The 10659-nt window shown below is 45.8% G+C and overlaps 1 long non-coding RNA gene across 1 annotated transcript in view; it reads right to left on the bottom strand.

The window, feature by feature from the left end:
• Positions 1 to 758: 758 nt before the first annotated feature.
• LOC131838090 (uncharacterized) overlaps positions 759 to 10659 on the bottom strand; it is a 36619-nt gene continuing 26718 nt past the window's right edge. The window contains exons 3-4 of the long non-coding RNA XR_009356467.1: positions 2005 to 2172; positions 759 to 877 (exon numbers count right to left, since the gene is read on the bottom strand). This is a non-coding gene — a long non-coding RNA (uncharacterized LOC131838090). The remainder of the gene's footprint in view (positions 878 to 2004; positions 2173 to 10659) is intronic.

The following is a 10659-nucleotide window of genomic DNA, read 5'->3' as shown; positions in this document are numbered from 1 at the left end:
ATTAACTTTATAAAGCCATACTGACTCGGGGGGAAATGCCAAAGCTTTTTAATGATGTATGAAATTTTAAAAAAAGAGAAACCCTCCTGCCCACACAGAGAGACTACAGGCCCGGTGCCGGGCCTCCCGCTTTCTCTCTCTCCTTCTGCAGCAGCCCCGTTTCTGGGCCCTGTCGCTCAGCTGCAGCCAGGAACGTTTTTTTTTAAGGGAAAGAAAACGTGCATCGAGACTTCCCAGGCTCCCAAAGAGCGGAACTTGCTCCTAATTGCCCTTTTACCAAACTTTCTCCTCACTTCCATCCCCGGGACTTAGGTCAGAGCCGGCGGCCCACCATGGGCGCCCGCCTGGTGTTTTCCTTCTCTTTGGTCTCCTGTTCGCTCGCTGGCCCTCCTGCTTCCAAATCCTCTCTTTAGCAAGAAAGGCGACGGCTGGGGTCTGAGCGCTGGCACTCTCTGTCTCTGCCCACAGTCTACAGCTTCCGCGGTTGTTCAGGAAAGATCTCAGACTAAAAGTGCCCCGTGTCACCGTGTGACAGGTTCCTTCTGAGCCCGGGGCTTCCAGGGGCCCCTTCCTGCTGGGTCCTTGCGGTAGGAGCCTTTCCCCCCTTGGTTGAGCACCCACAGTGTGCAGAGGGAGTCTGGGGTGGGCGGGACTGAAAGCAGTTGGGCTCCGCTCCTGGCCTGGTGGAGACCCCCCCACCCTGCACCCCGGGTCCCCCCACCCCGCCCTTGATTCTGCCCTGCCAGCTTCACCTCGTCTTGCTGTGTGAACCACATCACCATTTGTAAGCGTGTCCACTGGTGATTTTCTGTCTTGTGGGTTCATGTGAAAGTCATCTCTAGGAGCTGTTAAATCCCCCACACGGTGTAAAAGACATCTGCAAATTTGAGGGGGGAAAAAAAACTGCAATGTCAGACTTTAGTGATTAGGGACACCCATTTGGGTGATAAAACCATAAAGAGAAGCCCAGAAATGATTACCATATGAAACAGAATACTGGTTACTTCTTAGGGTGTGGAAGGGGTGTGAGTAAGGAGCATGGCGACGGCCTCTGGGGTGCCCAGCAAAGGCTTCTCTCTTAACGGGGGGTGTGGTTACACGAGTGTTCTCATTACCATTCATTAATCACTATGTAATATGGGCTTCTGCAGTTTTCTCCGGTTCTGCTCTAATTTATAGCTTTTTTAAGTTCTAAAAAAATCTGTGCCACTACATGGACCTCATTCAGGGCATATGGACAATGCCCCAAGAGCACTGGTGGGTTCTACTGTACTTTGGATTTAATAAAATTATTTCTATTTCTCCTCATTAAATCCAAAAGTCTCTCTTAGAGTTCCCCCCAAGAAAAGGTAACAAGTTTTGAAGCTTTCTCTGGGTGAATTGGTCTTTGAAATGTGCCCGGTAATAGATGGAAAGAGTAAAGCTTCGTTTCTTCTCTTCTGCTGAAGTTGTCGAGGGCTCCAAGTCTTGGAATGGGGGTGGGGAGATAGGGAGAACCTCAGTCCCAATAGGACACATTATGGGGAGCCCCGAATTCCCGCGGCCGGTTTGGAGGACCAGCGCCCCTCAGGAGCCCGCACAGGCCAGCCTGCCTTCCCGGCCACCACCCCTCCCACACCACACCTGCTCCCACCGACGGACCCCTGCTGCCTCTCCCCGTCCATCTGCAGTGGGTTGTTCTTCTGGAAGTCTTCTCTTAACCCTCAACTCAGCCACGGGTCCCCCGGCACACTGTGTCTAACCCCATTACATGGAAAGTGTCTCTTGGCGTATCTGTCCCCTTCACCAGACTATGAGCTCATTTAGGGTAGAGCGGGGTCTTATTCATCTTGGCCTCTGACACCTGGCGTCACCCCCACACATAGTAGGTATTTGGTAAATGTTTGTTTAACCTCAGCAAAACTGAACAACTGATTGGTTAGACACTGCCTTGTGTCAAGAGGGGAGTGACCAGGGCACCACCACCCCCCCAGCCCTGTCCCCGCCACTGTCTTCCATACCCACCGGCTCTCTACGTCCAGCAAATGACCACCTGGATCCCCTGCTGAGGTTCCTGCGCCGTCGCACGGAGATCCCAGAAATGTTCCTCCACATAACTCAGTTATGTCCTCCAGGGTTTGGGATCACCGCTAAAATCTGGTCCGAGAAATCGGCCATGATGTCAAAATGATGCTGCAGGAGACACGGACATGAAATCGTCACATCCATGTAAAACATTGGACAAGCCATGCCCTCGCAGAGGGGAAAGAGTGAAAAAAAAAAAAATTTTTTTTTCATGAACAATGGAATTTTAGAGTTTTAGTACAAATAGCCTCAAGCAAAATAAAATTCAGTCAAAGACTTAGCCCCAAATCCAGAGCACCTGTCAAATAAACCGTTTCTTTTCTTTCAAGAAAGCAAAAGGGGGAAAAAAAAAAAAGTGCAGCGGGTCTCTTTAACTGAAGCTACAAACTCAGGTCTTTGGCAAATGCCAAAATATCTTCGATAACATATTTATACACCTATAAAAACAAAAAGTTGGGTCAGAAATGCCAATAAATGATTTTGAGTCCATATTAAAGCCATACAGCTGCAAAAACATAAAATATATCTCTGGTTTGTCGGGCACCAGCTTCAGAAAAAGACCAGTTAGTGAGTCTAAATACAATGACTTTTTTGAAGTGTTGCTGGTAAAAATGAGAGTGTTTTCAACTTGGTACCGTGGGTATTTCTTTTCTGGGTGCCAAGCCGACGTCGTCGGGGGCGCAGATGAACACTACAAACCCCCCAGGAGGGGAGGGAGGGGGGAGGAGCTCGTGATGAGGGCTGGTGGCGAGGTAGGGTATGGGGCTGGAAGTAGGTGGAACATTCTGGGCTCTTCCAAAGCCAGGTGTAAGACGCAGGCCCCTGCCCCCCAGAGCGGTGCTGAGCTGGGACAGGTTTGTTAGCACAAAAGACGTTGGCCGTCTTATTCTTTCCGCCGGCGCCCTTGGGTCCGGGTCTCCCGAAGCCGGTTTCCAGCTGCGGCAGGTGGTGTCTCTCCCCAGTTCTGACCCGGCTGGAAGTGCTTGTTTGTTCTGCTTTTCCCCCTGGGCACAGCCAGAAGTTGCTCTGTTGTAATTCCAGTTCCAGCGAGCCTGGTGCATCAACAGTTCCCGTGTTGTTATTAACTTAGTGACTAACTGAGAGGTGTTTGGCTTTTTGAAACAGTGCCATGAAAGCTTCTCTCTCATCTCTGGGTGATGTCAGCCCCATAAACGGGAGACGTAGAGGAAACAATAGAGGTTTCAGTGCTAAAGTTTAATGGGGGGGGGGGGGACCCTGATTTCCGCCCCCAATCTAAAATCATCTCTGTTTTATGCACCAGGCAGGGAAAGGCATCAGTGAAAGAATTTAGGATGTGAATTTAGATTTGAGAGTAGTCTTGAAACTTTGACTTTGAAATTCCCTAAGAGGGGGAAAAAATAATGCTTTTTGCATGTTTTTGACAGTTTTTTACACTCTCCACCAGCAGAGGATTTCAAGCAAGTCATAGGGACTTTATGAAAAGAAATTACTGATTTCCCAATGCACCTGATGCAGATCCCAGCAAGCATTAAAGCAGCCCTCAAAGGCAGGAGACAGTGAGGTTAGGTCCAGAAACTAAAAGACGTGAGCTTTGCAGCACCTCAATTCAATGCCCAGCAAGTCAACCTCTTCAGAACCCCCCTGGATAGGGACTTAGATTCTTTCCAAGTTCCAGAAATAGCCTTAGACATCAGTGTCATTCAGAGAGCTACGCGTCCCCAAAGGAAAGACACATCGTAATGATCTTCATTGGGAACATACTTTTAAATCCACGGGTTAACGTTAGGGAGCAATGGGGAAATCAAGCACCCATGTTGACCCACTGACAGCTAACTCATGATATTAATTAATGGTTCGCAGGAACCTGGCCAAAACCTGCTCTGAATGCTGCTGACGCAGCACAATCTCTTCAACGGGTACAATTAACTTTTCACTTCTTTTTTTTTTTTTTTTTTTTTTTTTTTATGGTAGCCTCCAAACAAGGCAGTGGAGAGGCGTTTACCCGTACGACTGGCAACAGCTTCCCGGTTGCTCTGGGATCTTCCAATGCAGCAAAAAAACAAGCTCTCCCATGCTAAGTGTTGCAACGTCTGGCTCAAAATAGAGTCCAGAAGCTCGGCCAAAAGCTGCGGGTGGGGGAGGGGGGTGCGTCCTGACTTTCTCAATTCTGAGTCTGTGTTGTTGCCGGTTTACTTCATGGCCCGCAGGGCTCAGCTCACTTTCTCCAATGGTGCTTAGGCTTCTAGAACAGTTTGCTTGACTTGGAGTCCAATTCCAAGTTATCAAGAGAAATGAGTACAAGTCTCAAGAAAGTTTTGTTTATGCATTATTCCTGTGAGACATCCTTTGCCACTGCTGATTAAATGCCCCATGACGAAGCGGACCACAATGCCCAACAAAACAATGTCCATGGGCTGATGACTTGTTTACTCAAAAATCACACCCCAAGTTGAGACTTTATACCACAAAGAAGTGAAACACCTGTTCTATGCTTGGGAAAGTCCATTATTATCATCCTTGATTTTCTTTTAGCATTCTTGCCTTTTTCATTGGATTTCGTCCCAATTTCGATCTCAAGAGTTAGGAGTCAGTGCAGTTAGTGGTTGGCCAGTTTCCAAATAGCACTTTGGGACCTAGATTTTGGAGCCAGTCAGGGATTTTAAACCCAGATCATTATATATCTTCCCATCAAATAACAGAACCCACATTACAGTGTAATAAGCATCATCTTGCTTTTATAACGATCTTTCGGTACATAAATGCGTATCTATCACCCCCAAGAAAAACCACCACCCCCAAGAAGCAAATCTCTCTCCCTTCATGCACAGATAACACAGCCCTTGAAGCTCCTTTGATTTTGAGCACTAATAGGAAGAAAATACTTGTAGCCTCATTTGAAACTTGTCTTGATAGGTAATTCCCAGTCCATGGAGTTGAATTCCAGAAGCAAAATTGGTGCAAGTGCACAGGTTAGAATATTTTTTTTAAAGATTTTATTCATATATTTGTCAGAGAGAGAGAGATCACAAGCCAGGGGAGCAGCCAGCAGAGGGAGAAGCAGGGTCTCCGCTGAGCAAGGAACCTGATGTGGGACTCAGTCCCAGGACCCTGGGATCATGACCTGAGCAGAAGGCAAATGTTTAACCAACTGAGCCCCCCAGGTGCACCACACAGGCTAGAATCTGAGTTATGCATTTTTTGAAATAATGAGACTCTACAGACCTACTATTATTGGTTCTTCTTCCTTTCCTGTCTTTCTTGCTCTAATGGGAGTTGTAGAGCGTGGCTGTTGGTGGAGAAACTGTGGGCACGCAAAAGCTATTTGACAGATACATATGGGTTGTTCCTTCCAAAGCTTCCCATCCACTGCCTCAAGACCCTATAAACTAGAAAGCAGCAGAGACATCACTACCAGCTAGTCAAGGACCTAGTCCAAAGACTGATCCAAAGTTTAACAGCTCACCTTTCACTTACGCGAAGGACGGGGATCTCTTTATCACCCGGTACCGTGCAGGTGAAGCAGGCAAAGACAAGCCTTACAAACCATGTCCTAAGGCAGGCTGGCTTTACAGATATGAAAAATTAGGCAGAAAGATGTAAAATGATTTATTCAGCCTAAAGAACCTCCAGCTTCACCTTCTCTCATCCATTGCTAAATAAGCCTCACTAATTTTCTCAATCTGATAAATTACTGATAAAATCAAAGAGAATGTGAATCTCGGTGTTCTTGTCTCCCAGAGGAGTCCTAAAATCTGTGTTTGTTTGCATATGCATTTCCAAAATGAGTAATTTAGAATTGCCTTGCTTATGTCATTTGGTACAGTCTGCCTTCGGGCACAAAAAACACAGGCCGGTTAGTGACAAATGTTGCTTGTGTCACCTGCCCCAGCTAAACCCTCCGAAGAAAAGCCAGAGGAAAACACGGTGAAGAGGTTGAAAACGTTGGCCTGAGGCAGAACCTCCGAGTTCTTTCCTGTGTCGTGGACTCAAGATCGAGGGTGGGCAGGGGGTTGGTTAAAGAAGGGTGAGTGTGTACAGAAGTCACAACTTCCCCGCACGACAGAAATCATCAGGGAATGGTAAGTCATCATGGCATGGATAGATCATGCTCAGGGTGGCTTATCCTGAGTGTAGAGAAAGTTGGGATCACCCACCTTTATGATATAATTGGCCTTAATCAATGCAACAAACTCACCAGATCCTAGCTACTATAGCATAATAGTCAACAATGACTACCCGTAACAACTCACAGTGACTGAGCATTTATACAGTGTCGGACACCGCAGTATGTGTGGATGTGCGTTGTCTGATATCATCCACCCCCTCAAAACTTTGTAAGCTTGGTAATAAAAGAATCAGAACCAAATGGACCAGGGGATCCAGGTGAGGTTCCCTCACTCAGCGGTTGTGTGATGTTGGGTAACCAACCTCATCACAAAAGCAGAGATAATCATGGCGGATGCCTCACAGAGATTGTGTCAGGATGAAGGGGACCAATGCATAGAAAGAAAAAGGTATCTAAGTGCCATTTACTTTTGATTTTATTGTTTGTAGTTGCTTCTGGCTTATGCTTACGAAGTAAATTAACACTGAGAGCACAGTATCTTTCCAAAAACAGCAAGTATGATCTTTTTACCTGAAAAATTGAAACTTCAAGAGTGTAATTGTCATCTTATGGATCACCAGGGAGAGTGCAGCTTCTTGGCTGGGCTACGGAGAGGTTGTCTCCCTCCTTCACTAGCCCCAGGTAGTGTTTTGCTCTTTGTCCAGGAACCTTTCTGAGTTAGACAGAATAATCCTTTGGTCAAATACATACAAGCCCCCCTGCTTTCCTGAGAAGCAGAAGAAAAGACTAAGGAATGGCTTGTCTTCCTCAAGCCCAAGTTCAGCTCAGGTACTCCTCGAGGTGACTCCTTTAGCTCCCTGTGCATGCCCATGGCAGGGACCCCTCCTACCAGCCGTGGGCTCGTCAGGTCCTTTCACGCTCAAACTTCTGCTGGTGGGCAGATTACTTTATGCCTGTTGCCAAATACCAGACAGAAGGGGCATCCAAGAAGTCCTTTCCTTGGCTTGATGATATAATCTCTGAATTACCATCTTATTTCCATTGTGACTGCCTAGCTATTCCAAAGTACCAAGAGCTGACCTTCCATGGTACATTCCCACAGTTAGAACGGAGGCCACACAGCCTTGTTCTGGGCTCATTGCCATTTTTAATTTCACTTGAAACGTTATTGTGTTTCCTAAATCCAATCAAAGATTGCCTCCTCAACGAGAAAGTGACACAGAAAGGGCTGCTTTTCCTATTTTTAAATATTAAAATGAAAGCATTCTCTTGGTGAAAACATCAGGCTTGGGCTGTGGTCTCAGATTCCCTAAAGACGGTGGTGGCCCCATCATCCAAGGAATAGGTAAGACTAAACACACCAAGCAAGGTTGGGTTGTTCATGCTGATAACTTGGTTCTCTCTAGAATTCTGCCCATGACTAAACCCATTTCCTAGAAGCAGGAGAAGTTGACTATTGGCCTATGGAATTGTTAGTTGTCTCCCACTTACTTCTACTCCTTGGTACCCCTCCATGAGGAATAAGCATAGAAAAATGTGATTTCTGTTATATGCAACTGATAAATTATTGAATACTACATCTGGAACTACTGATATACTATATGTTGGCTGATTGAATTTAAATTTAAAAAAAGAAAAATGTGAATTCTATGAAAGTGAGCTCTTGGTCTCTGTTGAACACTCAAAGCAAAAGAAAGGAGTAAAAACTTGGTGGACACATGTTGTGCTTAAAAGGAGAATAAAACTAATATATTCAGTGTTCCTATGTAGGCAGGGAAGGGGGAAGAGTGTAGTGAGGGGAATTTATCATGGAGAGAAAATAATATTTCTTTTTTTTTTAAGATTTTATTTATGTATCTGTCACAGAGAGATCACAAGTAGGCAGAGAGGCATGCAGAGAGAGAGAGAGAGGAGGAAACAGGCTCACTGTTGAGCAGAGAGCCCAATGCGGGACTCGATCCCAGGACCCTGAGATCATGACCTGAGCCAAAGGCAGCGGCTTAACCCACTGAGCCACCCAGGCACCTGAAAATAATATTTCTTAATTCTTCTTGCCAAAGGAAGAACAATGGGTAGGACTGTGGTTATCTTCCAATTTTGGAAGCCTTCACAACGGTGATCTGGATGGAGGATGCTGAAATCTAGATGCATGTGCTCTCAAAAATCAAGGAAGCAGGTGCCTGGGTGGCTCAGTTGGTTGGACGTCTGCCTTCAGCTCGGGTCATGATCCTGGAGTCCTGGGATCGAGTCCTGTGTCGGGGCCCCGGTTCTGCTTCTCCTTCTGACCTTCTCCCTGTCATGCTCGCTCTCTCTCATTCTCTTTCTCTCTTTCAAATAAATAAAAACAAAACCTTAAAAAATTAAAAAATCAAGGAAGCAAACAAGAACTAAATTTCTCCTCCTATTAGAGGAGGGATGGGCTCAGAGGACAGGGATTTCAGTCTGTGGTTCTTTCAATATCTACCGGCTGTAGAATACAACTGATTCACTGACATCTTAAGCAGTCTCTCTCTTTCTATTCACCCACTTATGCAAGATATGAAATAACACATACTTCCCCTTCCTCCAAGGGATGTGACAACCCAATATAATTAAGAACAATGAGGTTTTGGCATTAAAACAAAATGTAACAACAACAAAAAAAAATCCCCCAAGAGGGAAAAAAGAAGATCAGGCTTCATTACTACACCTGTCTTCAACCCCTGAGTAAAGGCACAACACCCTGTTTGTGGCTATGGGACAGACAACGCTGGTCTCATGGGCTCTCCAATTCAACCACCCATCCTCCTGCCCTGATTTGCTGGGAGCCCGGCGGCAATTAACTTAAGCACCCCATAGTTCAGCTTGTTCATCTGTAAAATGGGTATAATCATGCTACCTCACTCATGTAGCATGGAACAGTTAATTAACGATGTGTAAAGCTTTTGAAAATATAAAGTGCGATGTATGTGCTAATTATTATAAATCCAAAAAAAGCACCACAGTTCTATGTTTAATTACCTATATATTTTATTGAAAATATATAAAGCATGTAATAAAATTAACCTCTCTGTCAAAAATTACTACCAGCCTGTGCCGTCTTGTTCATTGCTCTGCCAGAAGTACAACAGCAATTTCTTAAAGTAAAGTAATAATTTTATTCAATGGGAGAAGTTCAACCAATATGACCAGGCCTAACCGGTGATTTACTGTGTCATAAAACAACATCTCCCAGCCTTGCCTCAATTTCCCTTAGTTATTATAACTCAATTACTGTAACACTAGGGTCTGTTACCAAAGCGTTATAACAAGATAGGTAGGTGTCATGTCAATTTCATGTGAAAGGGTTTAAACACTGCAGGATTTTGTATTTGGGTCTTTGACGAATGATCCAAAATACCCCATCAAGAGGGAAAGAGAGTTCAAAAGTGATTTTAAAGTCTGATTTAGAATGAGAAAAGTTGAAGCAGAAGGAGAAGCAGGAAACTTACAGGAAGCAGCCCTGGCTTCTGATTCTCCCCAGCCAGAGATACCAAGAAAAGGAAATGGCATCACCTTAGTCTCTTGCTTTCCCACCACAAAATAGATTCCTCCACGATAGCAAGGCACGTTTCTCCTCTCCAACAAACTCTGGGGGCATCCTTGTTTGATAACGTCCCAAGGACATTGAGAATTTCAAGAGGGACAACCAGAGATGCAAAACATAGTTTGGGGTGTCATTCGCTGTCCGACCGGATTATTCGTCCCTGCTGGAAACAGTGACAGTGACAGTGATCAAGCCGTGAAGACCAAGAACAACTGCCTCAAACTCATCACCAGGTGGGAGGGACCCATGACAAAAGTTTTTATGAACGTGAGACCATTCTGAAAGCCATAGGTAAGAAAGTTACACATAGTTGAATGAACACAAGACTGGAAAAATTATTCCATACATCCATGTCATCACCAAGGGAATTCAGAGCGAAGAAAGGTCTCCCTGAGGAATTCCTGGAGGGGACAAGTCCTCCAAGGGGCCACGGCCAAAGGAGCAGCTGATGGGGACAAAGAGGCAGTGAAGCAGAAAGGTGAGTGTGTGTCTGGGTGACCCAGAGCAAGGGTCCAGCAGGAGAATGCCAGATGTTGGCCTTTTCCTAAAGCCAAGCCAAGCAAACCGGGGACATTGTTCTGAACCCCATCTGACTGGATTTCATGCTGCAGAGAAGCCTCCAAATCCCATGGAGCCAACTTTTCCAAGTGCCTCATTCCCATGCACCATTCTCGATGGGCTCCTTCCTGATTCGGAGATGAGTATTTTCCCAGAGAGCTCAGCATATGTGAAAATGAGGGAAATTCAGTTCTTTGCTTTTAGCAACAAACGCACTCTCCCCTGCTTGGGAAAGCTGGCCCTCGCCTCTCTGTTTGTTCTGTCCCAGACTGGCTTCCACGCCTGGCCCCTTTTCTGCAGCTCACTGGCTTCAGCAGACGGGAGAAACACAATGTGTAGAGTTGGACTGGCTTCAGGAAAATGCTTCCTGCGACCATGTTCCGGCCATGGTTTAAGATCACACCACCCGTGCGGCTTGGCACAC

The sequence above is a fragment of the Mustela lutreola genome, chromosome 8 (genome assembly GCF_030435805.1).
Source record: "Mustela lutreola isolate mMusLut2 chromosome 8, mMusLut2.pri, whole genome shotgun sequence".
Taxonomy (NCBI): domain Eukaryota; kingdom Metazoa; phylum Chordata; class Mammalia; order Carnivora; family Mustelidae; genus Mustela; species Mustela lutreola.
The sequence above is the reverse complement of the archived record's forward strand: the minus strand, read 5'-3'. Positions and strand labels throughout refer to the sequence as shown.